The sequence below is a fragment of the Scyliorhinus torazame genome, chromosome 4, assembly GCF_047496885.1.
Source record: "Scyliorhinus torazame isolate Kashiwa2021f chromosome 4, sScyTor2.1, whole genome shotgun sequence".
Taxonomy (NCBI): domain Eukaryota; kingdom Metazoa; phylum Chordata; class Chondrichthyes; order Carcharhiniformes; family Scyliorhinidae; genus Scyliorhinus; species Scyliorhinus torazame.
Genome location: NC_092710.1, coordinates 226,087,533 through 226,105,988, shown reverse-complemented (window position 1 = coordinate 226,105,988; position 18,456 = coordinate 226,087,533). Strand labels below are relative to the sequence as shown.

Here is an 18,456-nt window from a genome sequence, read left to right as displayed (position 1 = left end):
CAGAACAGGGTGGCACCAAGCCATCCAGCACGCCCACGGAGCAGCCTGGCCCATCCAAGCTGCGCTGCCCCAGGAAACGCACGCCAGCGGGGAGCCAGGTCGCAGGGCAGGAGTCTCAGCAGTCCGCCTCCACTCCTGCTGTACCGTCTGGGGAAACACCGAAACGTAGTGGTAGGGCCCGTAAGGCCAAGAAGTTTGACACCTAGGTGCAGGGCACAGTATAGTTATAGGGGCTAGGGTACTTGTATGTTACCATTCCAATTAAATTCACTGTTACACCAATGCAAGATGCCTCTGTGCTATGTCCGGTGCCTGCGGGGTCGTGTAGGGGACTGATTGACACTGTGTTCGAAGGTCGGTGGGACGGTGAGCCCAGGTGTGTGTAAATCCTCCCCCCGCCGTCCTCGGAACACCGCCGCCAGCTGCCCAACATGTCCATGTGATGGAGTGTCCGTAATGCATACAGGGACCATCCAGGTAGAGGGTGTAGCTGGGGCCATGAGTCAGACATTGGCTAATGATGTGGAGCTCACAGCTCATCGCAGAGCGGGTTGTCATCATTCACCATGGCATTGATCACACCCGCTTCTACAAGCAATCGTGTGAGACCAGCCCCTTGTGCCGCAGTTGGAGGGTGCTCTGCATGTGGTAGTGTGGGAAGTAAGGTTGTCAGGTAGGGTGGGAGGTGGGGGTGCTGGGTGGTGAGGTGGGGTGGTACGGTTGTGCCAGTGCCCCTGCTCAGAGAGCCCCTACCCTCCTAGTTGGTGAAACGTGCGGCGATCAATGCCTCACGTGCTCGCTGGCCAAGCCGGTGGCGTCGTGCAGCCTCCCGTCCATATCCAACCCCCATGTCGTGTCTGTTGCCCCCCTCGTCCCCATCCTCCTCATCTGGAGAGGTGTGAAGTGTGTATAAGTGGCTGCAGCTTGTCAGCCTCCTGAGTGTCAATCGTGAACCCGGCAAACCCAGCACTGTTTCTCATTGGAATCGATTGTGTTCCACGTGAGGCCGGTGCTGGCCCCTTAGTATGTTGATGGTGGGGGTGTTAAATCTGCAGGATCTAAATATCATGAAAAATTGTTGAGGCAGGAGTCGGTTCAAAGCTATGCAGGGTCTGTGGAAATCCTGGGTAAGGTAACAGATGAAGGAGGAGACATCTGAGCAGCTAGTCTTAATCACTGAGATGAAGAAATCTATGATTTTCTGAAATTCAATGTTGGATGCAATGAGAGCGAATCGGAAGAATAAATTAGAAGGGAATGGTTTCTTGTCTGGGTCTCCCTTATCTGCCAGGATAATGCTTGATAAAGTGAGATTGGTGATATTGTTGGAGATTGTCATTGACAGCCACATACATCTTAAAATTATTGCCTTCAGTTTATCATGCCTAGAATTTGACATGGTTCTGCTATAATCTGACACAGACTACTTCAAGATTAAAGGAGATGTGAGGAGAATGAGTGCCAGCGAAACAGACAATGAAGTTTGAGGGAGAGCTGGTATAGTCTTTTTCAGTATTTGTAAAGGCAAAATTGGAAATCTTGTTCTTAATTGAATGGAGGAAATTATTGTTGCTTTTATTTGTTCATGGGATATAAGCATTACCGACGAGGCCCTATCCCCAATTGTCCTTGAGAAACTGGTGATGAGTTGCATTCTTGAACTTGCAGTCCATCTGGTGTAGGTGCACTCATAATGCTGTCAGAAAGGAAGTTCCAGGATTTGGACCCAAAGACAGTCAAGAAACTATGGTACGGTTCAAAGCTGGTTCTGGGAAACACAGATACCTAACAATTGGATAAAGGCTACGAATGAGTGCAGCAATAACTGGTTGACCTTTGCCCACTAAAAGTAATGCAGGTGATTAGGTTTCCACCATGCATAGTAAATGAGGACAATTAACTAATTCCAACAAGTGGATGCTTACTTGATTATTATATCCAATCAGTGCAAAGACATGTACATGCTGTCTCCTAATATTTATCACCGGCTCCCCGATATCAAGAATATGGGTTTCAATCACCTCACTTGATGGCCTTCCCAAGGTAGAAATGTCCACTGCAATAACAATTCTGGATGATTATGTCGTCCGTCCAGACAAACTGACGCCAATACAAATGGTGAAAAGATCCCACATTGTTCATTGTCATTCTTGATAATTATGATGTGGAGATGCCGACATTGGACTGGGGTGAGCACAGTAAGCAGTCTTACATCAGGTTAAAGTCCATCAGGTTTGTTTCAAATCACTAGCTTCCGGAGCTTCAAGGAGCAGTGCTCTGAAAGCTAGTGACTGGAAACAAACCTGTTGGGCTTTAACCTGGTATTGTAAGACTTCTTAGCATTCTTGATAATGACCACTGTCAGCACGATGTGTCCTTGGGCTGATTTCCTACAGCTAAACAGCTGATGTGTGTAATACAGATCATACAGAAGCGTTTTAACCCCTTCGCCATTTAATGGGTAACTAGAGTTTTTTTTAAATACTGATGTAGGATGCGATTCAGCAAACTCTTTGCCCACTACTTAGTGTCGGGATGAGGCCATTGAACCTCGCAAGAGGTCTCTTGCGAGATTTGTGACGCTCGAAGCGCCTTGCGAGATTTAACAAAATCTCGTGAGACGTCATGATCTGGATTTCGGCATCACTGGGCGTGACCCAAATCTGCATATTTAAATTATCCATTAGGTTCATTTAAATATGCATTCACGGTATTCTCCCGGCCGTCAGAATCTAATGGACGCACCAGGGAGACTTTGTTAGGGAGCAGTTCACTAATGATTTCAACAAATGCAGACCAGTCATAATGGCACTTGGAGGGGGTCTCCCAGGTCATTAGAGACCTCTGGTTGTCGGGGGCAGGGTAGGATAGTACTCTGGCATTCCCTCTGGCACCCAGGAACCTTGGCAGTGCCAAGGTGCCCAGGGGCCAGGTTAGCACTGCTTGGGATTGGACCCGGGGGGATCCCGGATGGATGGGGGCGTGAAGTTATGTTCTTGGGGGGTCTCCCTGAGTTGGGGGGCAGGGGGTTTCACAAATGAGGGGGGAAACAATCAGGGCAGCCAGACAAAATGGCACCCCAATCTGTGAAGAACCTTTCCTGCTGGGCTTGCCAGCGGGAAATTACTCAAGTGCGACTTCGGTGGAGAGAAACTCGCCGAAGCCAATCGTCAAAGTGCCGTTGAACAGCAGGGGGTTGGATCCTCCGATTTTGCGGCTACGTCCGGAGAATGTGTCTTGTTCTACACTGAAACAATCGGCGAGGCCCCAACGCCGAGCCTCCGACTGGTGAGGGGCTAGCCATGCAAAACACACGGCCTTCACGAAATAAAAGGCCGGGTTCGTGGTCGCGCATGCACACGGCGGCAACCTACAACATGGCACCGGCCACGCGCGGACCCGACCTGCCAGATCGTACGGCCCCCCACCAGAAACCCAGCCCTCGCTGAAGCCCTCCTCTGCCAGCGGCACAGCTCCCCCCCCCACTCCCGACTGTGACGGCGCTGGACACAGTCCACAGCCACCACGCCATGTTCACAAAAATTGAGAGCACAAGTGAACCGCGCTGTCGTAAACCCAGCCCATCGTGCCCTGCATCTGCAGTCTTCCCCATTGAAAGTCAAAGCCTTTCACCAGCCTTGCTGCAGCCACTAGAGTAACACTACACCCAACAACGACACCCACAATACAGTCACTAAGGGAATACACAAGGGTGATTCGTTCAATGTTGTATATATTATAGGAATATTAGTTGGATAACATTAGTATGGAATGGCTGATTTGTATTGTCTTTTATTTCAGGATTGTAGCCAAGAGGACACAATGATGATGTGTAATAGAGATGGTAATGTGGGACAATGTTGAACATCAAAGTTTCATTCAGAAGAACCAATGCCTAATGATGCACTCACAAACAAACCATCTGGAATGTGGATGCAGCTGCTGTCTCCTCCCTTCTCCTCTTCCTCCTCATCGCAAGGGTGCACCCACATCGTGGTTAGGTTGCAGACCACCATGAATCAGGATACTTGCTGTGGAGACTGTTGGAGAGCTCCCGGCTATGAGTGGTCCCGGCATCAAAAATGTGCTCTGTTCTACGATATTTCTAGTTTAGCATGCCTAACATTGTAAGTGTTCCTTCCCTGTGTTGTGGAGGGGAGTCATCAGCGACATGTATGGTAGGTAATCTTTGTTACCAAACAGCCATTCTCTGGTTCAATATGGTGACTCAGGAATTGCTGGAATGACAGATGCTGTGCAGAATGAAAGATTCATAAGTTAATGGGAATTCACTATCAATGTGTTCTGGATGTGGTCGCACATGAACTGCATATTCAGGAAGAACAGCCCTTTCCAATTGCAGACCCGCAAGGTCACATGTATGTAGTTAATGGCACCCTGCACTATAGGGAAGCCTGCTATCTTGGTCAAGCCACATGTCCACACCTCCTGGTTCTTTCAGTTGTTTGACAGAAAATAATGAAGTCCAGTATCTTGGTGTACAAGACCTCAGTAACCACCCTGATGCAGCAATGCACGACAAACTGAGATATAGTAGTGATCGGCTGCAGCCTGGAATGATTGGCTGGCATAAAAATTCAGGGTCAGGGTCAGTGCCATGACATCCTTGCCCTACTCTGGGGGTATCGGTCCTATTAAACCAGGTATCATAGTTCACTGGCCACTGGCTTGATGAAGTGCAGCCATCCCAGACATGGCTCCTGGCTAAAATCCAGGTCCGAGAAGCGTTCTCTGTAGATCTTGGACAGGTACAAGTTCCGGCTAAGAGCCCTCCTTCTCCTCTAACTCACTCTGCAAACAGCTTCTCATCTCTTCTGCCTTTACTCCATCTCCTTCAGATGCTGCAATAAAAGAGGAACTGCAAATATAGCCCCATTACTGGGAACAGATCATGTACTCAGGGGCCTTTCAAACTCATACCAGTCCTCCTAAAGTCCAGCACCACTCCCACCTGACTGAAAGAACAATATCAACTCCTCCAACAGCAGAGCTTTGACTAATTGCACTCAATAGCACCTCACCTGAAAGTTGGATGACGCCTGTAAATAGTGGTGGCGTGCAGGATTGGGGGTGTGGGGGTGTTGCGGAGGGGGGTGCTATTCTCTCTTGTAGCTGAATGAATGTGCGTTTAAGAGAGAGTGTTAACTGGATTGGCAAAGTAAAAAATGTTAGATCATGCACCAAATCAAAGCCAGACACTGACTGTTTTGTCATGATTCGCCTAATTTGCTAATGTCTGGTGCATGGATGAGCACCCATGCAATTCAAAACATGGCGATCGGCACAAATGATGCTGGAAGTCGTCACGGTGGACACCGTGTCATTTTCTAACTGAACCAGCTCCTTTAGTGCTGCAACTACTAGCTCTACACAGCCCGTTTTACAGCCAGAAACCTCAGAGGTGGGAAAGCATTTCAAGATGCAAAGGTTAAGTGGGAACGTATGGATATCTTGGCAATGATGTTAAGTGAAGACAGTAATGCAGCGACTTTGAAAGAGAGCAGAGCTTTAGAGGAAGGCTAAAGTCGCTGAAGACAAGGAGATGCTCGAAGCAGAGGGTCTTTTTTTCTTCAGCTTTTCATTTATAATTATTGTTACAAAATCCAAAGTTACGAAAAGATTTTTATTTTACTTAAAAGGCTGTAGCTATAAATGTTACAATCCTGGGCTTGCCATAATAGAGCTATGTAAGCTGTTCCCGTACTGCTATTAATAAAAATGACCTTTCTCTCCTCCTCGCCCTGCTTGCTCCAATCATCCAACATCCTTGGGTATTTCTGGATTATTTTATTTGGACCATTCAGCTTCTATGGTGAGATGTCAAAATGACAATTAAAATCTTTTCTCCAATAATGACATTGGTACCTATTGGTTGATAGATAAACTACATTGAACTGAAGGAATCCTGATATACGTTAAAGAAAAGAGAACTGATGCGTGTGCTTTCCAACATAACTATGTTGCCACGGAAACTGTATCAGAATCAGCTTCATCCTCGGATGTCATTCCAATCTTCCACTTTTAATTTATGGATCTTTACCACTTAATGTAAGATGAAGTATTGCTGTAAATCTTTTATTTTTATTAAAGCATGACAGAGGATTTGCAGTATGTTGAAACAAAACTGTTTATTATTATCCAACGAGGAGTAGTATTTTCGTATTTGTCTCATTTTATTTTGAAACCTTGTGGCAAACCTTCATGCAAATGATTGAAACTACATTTTTTAACAGATATCAGGATTCCTTCAGTTCAATGTAGTTTATCTATCAACCAGTAGGTACTAATATCATTATTAGAGGAAAGATTTCAAATGTTATTGGCATTGATACTATTTTAAACATTTGATATTAATAAATACAGATCTGAAACCCATGTATACATATCACATATACATTTTTTAAAAATATGGAAATATACACTGAGAAAGGACAATGACATAAAGTGCAAGAGTCAAGCTTGAACAGTTCATGTGTGCCTCTAAATTATAAGGTTAATTGTTCTCATGAAGAACAGTCTTGAATATTTTTCGACCTCTGAGAATGCAGGCAAAATTCAGGAGAGTTGTTCAAAATACATTCCTTGAGGAAGGAATTTGAATGTAGAGGTAGCATTAGTGAACCAGCACAGGGGCTAAAAATAGATTGTGCATTTATCATGTGACTCCATGCAACGCTATGGAACCTGATTCAACTGTTATTAAAAACATATCATTAATATAATGACATACATTAATTGAATTTCAGTTTTGAGAATGAATACCATAGGTGCATCTTGCTTTTACCGATGTAGCCATATTATATTTAACCAGATTGATTTTTCGAAGGATTTAGGCATGCCATATTCATTGTGACTTGCACTTCTCATGTAAACTGTGAAAGTCTTGAGAGTGTGATGAATTTCCAACGTTGTGCGAATAAAATGTGTACAATGTCGTTTACAATTGTCAAAGTTGTTTTCAGTTTGCAAATCAGTAATATCTTTAGTCTATGACAAAGGTCAGGCAATGTAAATCAAACTTGTTTTCAAGCATCAGAAATGGATTTCCTGATTTTTTTGGTTATAATTGTGAAAACCTACAGCCTAAAATGCCAGCAACCGTATTCAAAAAAAATGCAGTGAGTGTTTTGATCAATCTGATTCCACATATGGAAAGAATAGAGAAAGGTAACAAAATAGGTGGATATTTCTCAGCGTTGGCTGAACCTCTGCAGTATGTTGACATCACTGGCTCTCAATTGGTAGATCCATCTGATTTAAAATGAAACCTAACTCCCAGCAAATCTGTGAATAAAAGGCCTGACCTATTTTGCTTTTCCATGTTTTCCCCGAAAATGAAAGATAGCTAATGAGCTGTAGATTTAATTTCAAATAAGGTTTACAAATCAACTAAATTGGAAACTTGGCTTAGTGGTGAGAAAAGGGATAAAGTAGGACTTTTAATATTTTAATAATTTTCTTATGAAAATGAAGTCTTGGAATATAGTTTTTATGCTCTTGCAATTGGACAGGGGCTGGCTTAGCTCAGGGCTAAATAGCTGGCTTTTAAAGACGACCAAAGCAGGCCAGCAGCATGTGTTCAATTCCCGTACCAGCCTCCCCGAACAGGGGCCGGAATGTGGAGACTAGGGACTTTTCACAGTAACTTCATTTGAAGCCTACTTGTGACAATAAGCGATTTTCATTTCATTTCTTTTCATTTCATTGGAGAATTTTTAGTTTGTCCCATGTGAATGATATTTGCCATTCTGCCACAGTGACAAGATGAAATAGAATTAATCACCCCACCCGAGTTTGTAAGATGTTCTGTCATAGATGGTTCAAGTGAAAATCTTCCCTCACAGACTACTGCGCATCACAAGCTCTGCAGCAGTCAGGAGCTCATTATGACAGTGCATTTGACCCCAATTGCCACTGGCAGCCAGTCTGGCATCTCTGAATCAGTCATTAGGGTCAAATCAGAAATAAAAACAGAGAAGGTATCCAGAGAGCACCAATATTGTAATTCCCGACTCCAGTGATCATCTTATCCATCATCAGAAAAAATACTCTAAATACTGCGGATTCAACAAAGGTTATGTGCAGTTGTGTGAATATATAGCTGCAGTTAACTGTTTTGCAACACATCTATGAAGGCGATGCTACAGAAACAAGAAACAACATTCCACCCACCTTTAAGGAATAATCATCGATATCTCACTTGTAGCCAAGATGTCAGCTTTCAATGATAAAATGTTGAAAAAGCTAGCAGCATAGGGCCACAGTATATATTAAAGTGTAATAATGTTAAAAAGACAAGTTTAACTATATCTGAATGTACAGATCGTTCGCAATAAAATAGATGAGTTAACAGCACAAATAGATGTAAATGGATACAATTGATTGTGATTACCGAAACATGGTTGTGGGGTGGCGAAGGCTGGGAACTGAATATCCAGGTTTTCCAATATTTAGGAAGGACAGGAATAAAGGGAAAGGAGGCGGAGTGGCATTGTTGTTTAAGGATGAAATTAGCGCAACATTGAGAGAGCTCAGTGAGACGGATAAAAAGGAAACATATTGTCTAAATGGTGAGAGATTGCAGAGCTCTGAGGTGCAGAGGGATCTGGTTGTCCTTGTGCATTAATCACAAAATGTTAGTATAGCAAGCACTTAGGAATGTTATCATTTATTGCAAGGGGAAGTGAATACAAATATAGGCTTCAGTTCTACAGGGCATAGTGAGACCACATTTGGAGTACTGTGTACAATATTGGTCACCTTATTTAAGGAAAGATGAGGAGAGCCAGGGAGGGGGGAGGCAGGGAAACGTTAACAAACTTAACGTCCACAGGAACAGAGAAAACGGGGAAGACGGGAGGGCCGCAGAAGCGGAAGTGCGCAGAAGCGGAACGAGACGACAACGGCAGCGAACTCGGTCTGGGAGAAGCAAAGGACGACAACACCACGAACAGATGCCTACTTATGTGTGTAAATAATTTTGCCAAGTGTACAGAGCTGCTGCTGTTGGGTGAGGGCATAATACTGTCCGATGGCTTCTCAGGGAAATTAAAACGTCGGCAGCAGCAGCGACCCTTAGAGGAGGGGGGGCGAGTGCTCCGTTGGGAGGTTGTGGGAAGACTGAGGCATGTGGGGTCACGTCTAGTCAATTGCTATTGTAAATTCTCTTTTTGCACTATGTTAATGTTCACTCTATTTTGCTGTGTTAGGATTATTATTATTTATTATGAAAAACTTTGCAAAACTTTAATTAAAAAAATATTTTTTTTAATTTAAGGAAAGATGAAACTGCATTGGAGGCAGTTCAGAGAATGTTTACCAGACTAATATATGGAATGGGTAAGTTGTTTTATAAGGAAAGGTTAGATAAGCTAGGTTTGTATCCGCTGGAGGTTAGAAGAGTAAGAGGTGACTTGAATGAAACATACAAGTTCCTGAGGCTAAATATGGAGAGGATGTTTCCTCTTTGTTATAAAATTATAGAATCATAAAATCCCTACATTGCAGAAGGAGGCCAATTAGCCTATCGAGTCTGCACTGACCCTCCACACACTCTACCTAGGTACACTCACCTGCACCCTGCCCTACCCTCTTAACCTAACTGGCGCAACCCTGGACACTAAAGGACAATTTAGCCTGGTCAATCCACCTAACCTGTACATCTTTGGACTGTGGGAGGAAAGTGGAGCACACGTAGGAAACCCATGCAGACAAGGAGAGAACGTGCAGATTCCCAGTCACCCAAGACCGGAATTGAACCTAGGTCCCTGGTGCTGTGAGGCAGCAGTGTTAACCACTGTGCCACCGTGCCACCCGACACTCTTACGGTAGAATCTAGAATTGTTTAAAAATAATGGGTCACCTGATAAAATGTAGATGAGGCAAAAACATTTAATCAGAGTGTTCTTAATCTTTGGAACTCACTTTGTGAAAAGGTGCTGGAAACAGGGGCGAAATTCTCCGGAAAAAGCGCGATGTCCGCCGGCTGGCGCCCATAACGGTGCCAATCAGACGGGCATCGCGCCGCCCCAAAGATGCGGAACGCTCCGCATCGTTGGGGGCCGAGCCCCAACATTGAGGGGCTAGGCCGGCGCCGGAGGAATTTCCGCTCCGCCAGCTGGCGGAAACGGCCTTTGTTGCCCCGCAAGCTGGCGCGGAAATGACATCTCCGGGCGGCGCATGCGCGGGAGCGTCAGCGGCCGCTGACAGTTTCCCACGCATGTGCTGTGGAGGGAGTATCTTCCGCCTCCGCCATGGTGGAGACCGTGGCGGAGGCGGAAGGGAAAGAGCGCCCCCACGGCACAGGCCTGCCCGCGGATCGGTGGGCCCCGATCGCGGGCCAGGCCACCGTGGGGGCACCCCCTGGGGCCAGATCACCCCGTGCACCCCCCAGGACCCCGGAGCCCGCCCGCGCCGCCTTGTCCCGCCGGTAAGGTAAGTGGTTTAATTTACGCCGGCGGGACAAGCATTTTAGCGGCGGGACTTCGGCCCATCCGGGCCGGAGAATCGAGCGGGGGGGCCCGCCGACTGGCGCGGTGCGATACCCACCCCTGCCGAATCTCAGGTGCCGGAGACTTTGGCAACCGGTGGGGGCGGGATTCACGCCAGCCCCCGGCGATTCTCCGACCCGGCGGGGGGTCGGAGAATGTCGCACCAGATTCTTTGAATATTTTTAAGGCAGAGGTGGATAGATTCTTGGTAAGCAAGAGGGTGATAGGTTATCAGGGGTACACAGGATGCCGATTTGAGGGTATTCCTCGATCAGCCATAATTTTATTAAATGGCAAAGCAGGCTCGAGTGGCTGAGTTGCCTATTCCTGATCACTATTTGTGTGTTCATATATAGACTGGGAAAACCAAATTAGCAATAATATTGTGGCAGATATTGTGTACGAGATTGCAATTTATTTATTTATTTATTTTTAATTTAGAGCACCCAATTTTTTTTTTCCAATTAAGGGAAAATTTAGAGTGGTCAATCCACCTACCCTGCACTTCTTTGGGTCGTGGGGGTGAAATCCACTCAAACACGGGGAGAATGTGCAAACTCCACATGGACCCAAAGCCGGGATCGAACTTGGGACCTCGACGCCATGAGGCAGCACTGCTAACCACTGCGCAACTGTGCTGCCCTCAAGACTGCATTTTAGACCAGTAAGTCGAGGAACCAACTATCCTGGATTTTGCATTGTGCAATGAGATGCAGTTAATTAATAATCTTATTGTGCAGAATAATTGAGGGAATAGTGACCATAACATGATAGAATTCTTAATTAGGTTAGAAAGTGACGAAGTCCGATCTGAAATCTAAGCAAAGGAAACTACAAAGGTATGAAGTTTGAATAGGCTAGCATAGATTTTGGAATTCATCAAAAGGCATTGGGGCGGCTAGGCAATGGTGAATATTTAAGGAATGAATATATTGCAACAGTTATACATTCTTTTCTGGCACAAGAACACAACAAGAAATGTGGCTCAACTATGTCTAACAAAATAAATTAAGGATGGTATTAGATCTAAAGAGGAGTACATAAAGTTGCTTGAAAAATTAACAAGCCTGAGGATTGGGAGAAGTTTAGAAATCAGCAAAGAAGCAGCAAGAGATTATTAAGAGGGGAAAAATAGAGTAGGAGAGTAAACTGGCAAAGACCATAAAAATGGATTGTAAAACCATCATAAGTATGCAAAAAGAAAACCATTTGTGAAGATAAATGTCGGTCCTTTACAGTCCGAAATGGGAGAATTTATAATACAGAACAAGGAAACGGCAGAGCAATTAAACAGCTACCTTAATTCTGTCTTCATGGAGGAATACACAAGTAACTTCCCAGAAATGCTGAGGAACCAAGCATCAAGTGAGAAGGAGGGATTGAGGGAAATTTTTAAATAGTACAATAGCAATCAGTGGGGCTGAAAGCCTCAGGATAAATCCCCAGGGACTAATAATTTACATCCTCGGGTACTAAAGGGGATGATAATGGAAATACTGGATGCATTGGTTATCATCTTGCAAAATTCTGCATCACAGAATCACAGAATCATAGAATTGTAATGGTACAGAAGGAGGCCATTTGGCCCATCTTGTCTGCACTGGCTCCCCAAACAAGCATTATGGCTTAGTGACATCCCCCTGCCTTTCTTCATACCCCTTCATATTGTTTCTATTCAAGTGATTATCTAATGCCCTCTTGAATGCCTCAATTGAACTTGCCTCCACCACACTTCTATGCAGTGTATTCCAGACCTGAACCATTCGCTTGCAAATCACCTTGAATCTGTTCCCTCTCATTATTGATCCTTTTATGAGTGGGAACAGTTTCTCCCTATCTACTCTAACCAGCCTGCTCATGATTTTGAATACCTCGATCAGATCTCCTCTGTCTTCTTCGCTTCAAGGAGAACACCCCTAACCTCTCCAATCTAGTTTCTCAAACCTGCAACCATTCTTGCAAACCTCTTCTGTGCTCCAATGTGTTCACATCCATCCCATAGTGTGGTGCCCAGAACTGTACACAATATTCCAGCTGAGGTCTAACTAGTGTCATGTATAACCTCCTTGCTCTTGTGCTCTATGCCCCTATTAATAAAGCCTAGAATACTATATGTTTATTAACTGCTCTCTCCAACTGTCCTGCCACCTTCAATGTCATCATAACACAGGTTTTAAATAAGGGTTACAGATTCTTTACGTAATAATGTTAGTGATTAGGTTATATAGGGTATTATATAGGCTCGGTTGGCATGAGCCAGTTAAGACTGAAGGGCCTGTCTCCATGCCGTAGATTCTATGATTACCAGTTTATTAAGGTGCTAGTTTAGGAGCCACAGAGAGCAGTGATATTGCTTTATATACGCAGTAGGGTACAAAGAGAAGACATGCAGGTGTTACATGGGGAGTACAGCTATTTTTCATCTTTGTGTTAATAACATTTACTTGTTTAATATGCCATATGTCTGAGGAAAATATGTCTGATAGAAAAGAAACTCAGAGCATCACAGGCAACATAATGATGTGATTGCATCACCAATTACTGCCCCCCTTAAACTTTAAATATAATGCAAATTGTAGATGTTTGAAGGCTATTGATGCAACACAAAAAGGCTGATTTGAAGTGTCATGCAAATTTGTAAAAACATTTTGCAATGGTACAAGAGCTGTCTCCATAACCTGACAGATTCAGAGACAATGAATATTGCAAGGAGGACTGGTTAATTATTGTAATTTTCAGCAACCAAAACAAAGATGTTCCTACCAACGCCTCACAATCCTTTGACGTCATGAGTGGGAGATAAAATCCAATTATAGACAAGCATGTTAGGCTGGGGGCGGTCTATATCCATCACGAAATCCAACTAATATACTAAGCACAATTAAAGTAACCTTTGGAGATTGAAAAAGAATCTCAATATGCAGATAATAAATAATTTTGAGTTGATCCAGGAACCACTGTAGGGCAGTAATTGCATTGCAGGGGTGAATTTCCTTGGGGTTTTTTCCCACACCATCCCTTTAGATTTGGGGGATGTCATGGATTTGCCTAGTAACTGCAAAACATGAACTTAACAAGACATAATGGGATGTGACCTTCCCAGCAACAGAGTGGCAGCAGTAACCAGCCTTCAAAAGGCAGAATGAGATGCGTTTTTCCCAGTAATGAGATTAGCAGGCTTCACAGATAGAATCTGTGTGGATTGTGCGTGGATTGTCTATTAGTAGAAACAGCTCACCTAGATGATTGAAGATCAAGGAGGCATACACATGCTGATTTCTAGAGTTAAGAGAGGCAGACAGCCAAATACATAGAATGCCGAATCAAAGGGGCGAAATGGTCGAATTGCCAGCACCCTCAGAAGCAGAGACACCAGTTTACATCTAGCAGCCTGAAGGCCAGTTTTGCATCTAACAGCCGATAAGTCTCAAAGGCAGTGCAGAAAGCGTTCATAAAGGCAGTTTAAATATCTTTACTGGATCAGGGCAAGACATTTCCCAGACTTGATTATCCTCCCTGTATTGTGTGATAACTATAAGTTGTTTTTGACTTAGCGATGTTTTTAATCTAGGTGTTGTTTGGGGGAAAGGGGATCTTAGGAGTTCAGGGATCGTAGATATATTTTGGAATAAAGGGTACGTTTTACATTAACTATGTGTGTGTTTAGTAATTGATATAATTAATTGTCTTGGTGTAGTACAGTCTTGTTCATGTGTATTTGTCTTTAATTTAATTAAAAATCTTCAATAATTGTTACACAACAGCTGGACGGCTTAAGCTCACTGGGGTTTTCACTTGGTTCCTCAAACTATTCCATAAACAAAAATATACATCCCACGAACCAGTGTTCCAAGTTGGAATACCCTCGCAGATAACAGCAGCGGAGTTCATGACAGGGAAGTTCATTTGAAATGTGTAATCTCTCTTTATACCTTATTTGGTATGGCACCAGTTTGGCAGTTGAGGCAAACAGGATTTCCTTCTTGGCCAACAGACCAGTAATTGAAGGTTGAAAAAAGGGAGACAATACAAGATTAAATGCAAATCATTTAAAACTGAGAACATGCGAAAAACCTTTATAAATTGTGAGACCATTGAATTCAGTTACAGGATTAGAGGTGGAGGCATAAACTATGTCAGCAGTCAATGTTCACTTGGAGCTATACAAATCCCAATGTGTATATTGACGTGCAAAGGTAGGCTTACGGTAAACAATAGTGGGGAAGTCATTCGGAATTTCTCAAATCATCCACCAAAAAGGGGGGGTGTTAGTCTGCTCCATCTCAAAAGTGAATTGGTGTATGGGATGGAGCGTATTAAGGTGCGTAAGAACTTGCATAGAGCTGCAGATTTAAATAACCTGAATGTATCGTCTAGAAATAGAAAATATTCCCAGGAGGAAGTCAGGGCTCATTTAATCAAATGTACATTTCTCGTGGAAACCTACAAAAATATTAGTAAGTGCTGGATCTAGAGCAGATCTCATGGCGACACCATTCATTTGGGCATACATGGTGTCATTAAAACTGAACCTGAATCCACGGACTATAAAATTGTCCTTATCCACAATCTTGTAACTAGGGCTCCAGCCATTTGCTCACCTTGATAGCTCGATGCAGAAATAAAGCACAACAAAGCTATCCTGTGGGACAGTGGCTATCCTGATCACATCATTGTTCATATTGTATTGTGCAAATTCGTAATGGGCCAAAGGTTGCCTCTTTTCTACCTGTAGAATGCTTGGTTTGTATCAAATTATCCTGGAAAGAATAGGTTATGCAAGCCTTTTCACCCTGCTACAATGCAGTGATGATTGGAGTGGTATTTTCCACTAATAGGATGCAACTTTCATTGCAAAAAAGGCATTTTACATACTGTGTGTATGAATTTCAATGATGGTGTGATGCAGGGTACGTAGCCTTTTTGTCCTAATTATTGGCTAATCAAATTAAATACCATGCTCCTCCAGCTGTTCATAATAGACAACATAGACCATACTTAACCTATCTCTGCTTACAAAGTCCAAAACAAAATGTCTACTTTTAAATAGGATTCCATGATTGTACAGCACTTGCTGAACAATGCTGAGTTCTTGAAATGCAATGCGAACAACCAATTTAAGATAATCAGTAAAGCGTCTAACGTGGCTCATCGACGCTTGCTAGAAGTGACATACATTGATACATAGGGACCCATTCTCTGCAAACAAAAGTAATATGTTCAAACCTTGCATTTATTTTGAGTTACCCTGAAGCATCGGGAGCCGATGTTTCCCCATTGCCTTGTTCATTGAAACCGGAGTTGACTGGAAACTTTAATAATACAAACACTGACAGAGATATTAAATGGGGGAAAGGGGCAAGAGATCTTAAGGTGTGTCGAAATTTTTTTTACAGCAGTATGTTTCCAGTCTAACAAGAAAGCTTGGTTCTTGGGAAAAGGTTAGCCAAGTGGATGAAGTGACAGCAGGAGAACATTTAGGGGTCAGTGATCATTGTGTCATAAATTTCAAGTTAGTTATGGATAAGGACAAGTAACAATCCAGAGTATGAGATTAGCTGGGGCAAAACCAACTTCAGCGTTCCCGCGCTGTTGCCGACGGCAGCGACCAGGTATGGACGCCGCCGGGGGAACACACCGTTTTGGCCTGGCCGCTCGGCCCATCCGGGCCTGAGAATAGCGGGGGTGCCGGAGAATCGCCATTTTGGGTGTCTCCGGCGATTCTCCGGCCTGCGGCCCGCGGAACTCGAATGGGCCATTCCCGCCGCTTGGGAGAATCGTGGGAGGGCGTCGGACCGGCGTCCCGGGAAATTTTGGCGGACCAGGCGATTCTCCCAAACGGCGCGGGAGTGGAGAATCTTGCCCAAGGTATTTGAAGAATGAGCTGTTTTTGGAGAACAGATAGTTCAAGCAGACATGCAGTGCATTCCCATGAAGTGGAAAGGTAGAGCCCTCTGGATGAAAAAGAGATGGCAATTAAGATAAAAAAGAAAAAGTGAGTTTATGACAGATGTTAGGTGGATAATACAGTTGAGAACCAAGTCAAACATAGAAAGTTCAAAGAGGAATAAAAGCATTGAAGAGAAGCAGTGAGGGAATATGAAAAGAGACTGGCAGCTAACATAAAAGGGAATCAAAAGTCTTCTATATACATATAAACATTAAACAGGTGGTAACAGTAGTGAGGCGATGAGAGACCAACAAGGTATTTAGACATGGAGGCAGGACTCATGGCTAAGGTATCAATGAATGCTTTGCATCTGTCTTTCCCAAGGAAGAAGATGCTTTGCAGGTCATGACAAAAGAGAAGGTGGTTGAGACACTTACTGGGATAAAATATAAAAGGAGGATGTATTGGATAGGCATGCTGGACCAGGTGGAATGTATCCAAGGACACTGACAGTGAGGGTAAAAATCACTGAGGCACTGGTCATAAACTTCCAATTTTCCTACAACTCAGAATTGGTGCCAGAGGACTGGAGAATTGCAAATATAAAGCTAAATCGAGCAACCAGAGGCCAGTCAGTTTTACCTCAGAAGTTTCTAGAAACGATAATTCATGACACAATTAATAGACCTTGGAAAATTGTAGGTTCATTAAGGAAAGCATTAAGGATTAAGGATTTGTTGAGGTCAAATCTTGTTTAAATAACTTGCTGGAGTTTTTTAATGAGATAATAGAGAGGATTGGTGAAGGTAAAGTGGTGTACATGGACTTCCAGTAGGCTTTTGAAAAAGTGCCGCAATACAGACTTATGAACAAATTTAGAGCTTGTGGAATAAAAGGAATAGTAGCAATATAGATATGAAATTAATTGAGTTATAGTCAAGAGTGAGTAGCGGTTAATAATTACTTTTTGGACTGGTGTTGGAGTTTTGCCTCGGGTTCAGTATTAGGACTATCTTCCTGATATATATTAATGACTTAGACCTTGGTGTACAATTACGATTTCAGAATTTGCAGTATGAAATTTGGAAGCATTGTAAACTGCGAGGAGGCTAGTTTAGAATGTCAAAAGAATGTGGACAGGTCGGTGAATGGGGGAATAAATGGCAGAATAAATCTAATGCAGAGAAGTGTGAAGTGATTAATTTTGGTTGGAAGCATGCTGAGAGACAAAGTAAAATAAATGGTACAAGTCTAAAGGGATGCAGGAGCAGAGGGACCTGGGTGTATACAAATCATTAAAGGTGGCAACATGTGGTTGACTGGGCCTCCCTGACACTGTTCACATTTGTTCTCCACCTCCAGAAGAATCCGTTCATTCTCGTCCTGGTTAGGTGTGCCCTGTGCACCACCTTTAGTTGCGTTAGACTCAGCCCTGCACATGTGGAGATTAAGTTTGCCCTATGCAGTGCTTCGATCCATAGTCCTCCCCCTAACTCCATGCCTAGTTCTTCCTCCCATTTCTCCCTTGTCTCTTCCAGGGGTGAGCATGCGTCTTCCAATAATCATCCATATATGTCCGCACAGTTCCCGTTTCTTTGCTCACTCACACTCAATAGTCTGTCCAATAATGAGTGTCCTGGGATTGTGAAGGAATGTCATTGTTTGTTTGTGGAGGAAGTTTTTCACTTGGTTACATCTTAGTTTGTTCCCTTCCGGGTACTGGAACATCACGATTCTGTCTTCTATGTATATGTCTCGTGTAGAAGATTGTAGTTTAGTCGGGCAGTATGGTCGGCACGGGCTTGGAGGGCCGAAGGGCCTGTTCCTGTGCTGTACATTTCTTTGTTCTTTGTTCTTTGTTGTCTCTAACCTTTGTCCTGTCTCCACCATTTGAAGGAGGCATCCATTGTCGTGGGGGTGAACTTGTGGTTTTTGCAGATGGAGGGCATGGTGGACATCTCGGTCAGGCTGAAGTGATGTCGCATTTGGTTCCATGTTTGAATTGTGGCTATGACCACTGTAATTTTTGAGTATTTGGCTGGAGGGGGTGGGGTT

The 18,456-nt window shown here is 43.8% G+C and overlaps 1 long non-coding RNA gene across 1 annotated transcript in view; it reads left to right on the top strand.

Annotated features, from left to right (window-relative positions):
* LOC140411709 (uncharacterized) overlaps positions 1-5,057 on the top strand; it is a 42,030-nt gene extending 36,973 nt beyond the window's left edge. The window contains exon 3 of the long non-coding RNA XR_011940957.1: positions 3,802-5,057. This is a non-coding gene — a long non-coding RNA (uncharacterized lncRNA). The remainder of the gene's footprint in view (positions 1-3,801) is intronic.
* Positions 5,058-18,456: the final 13,399 nt, after the last annotated feature.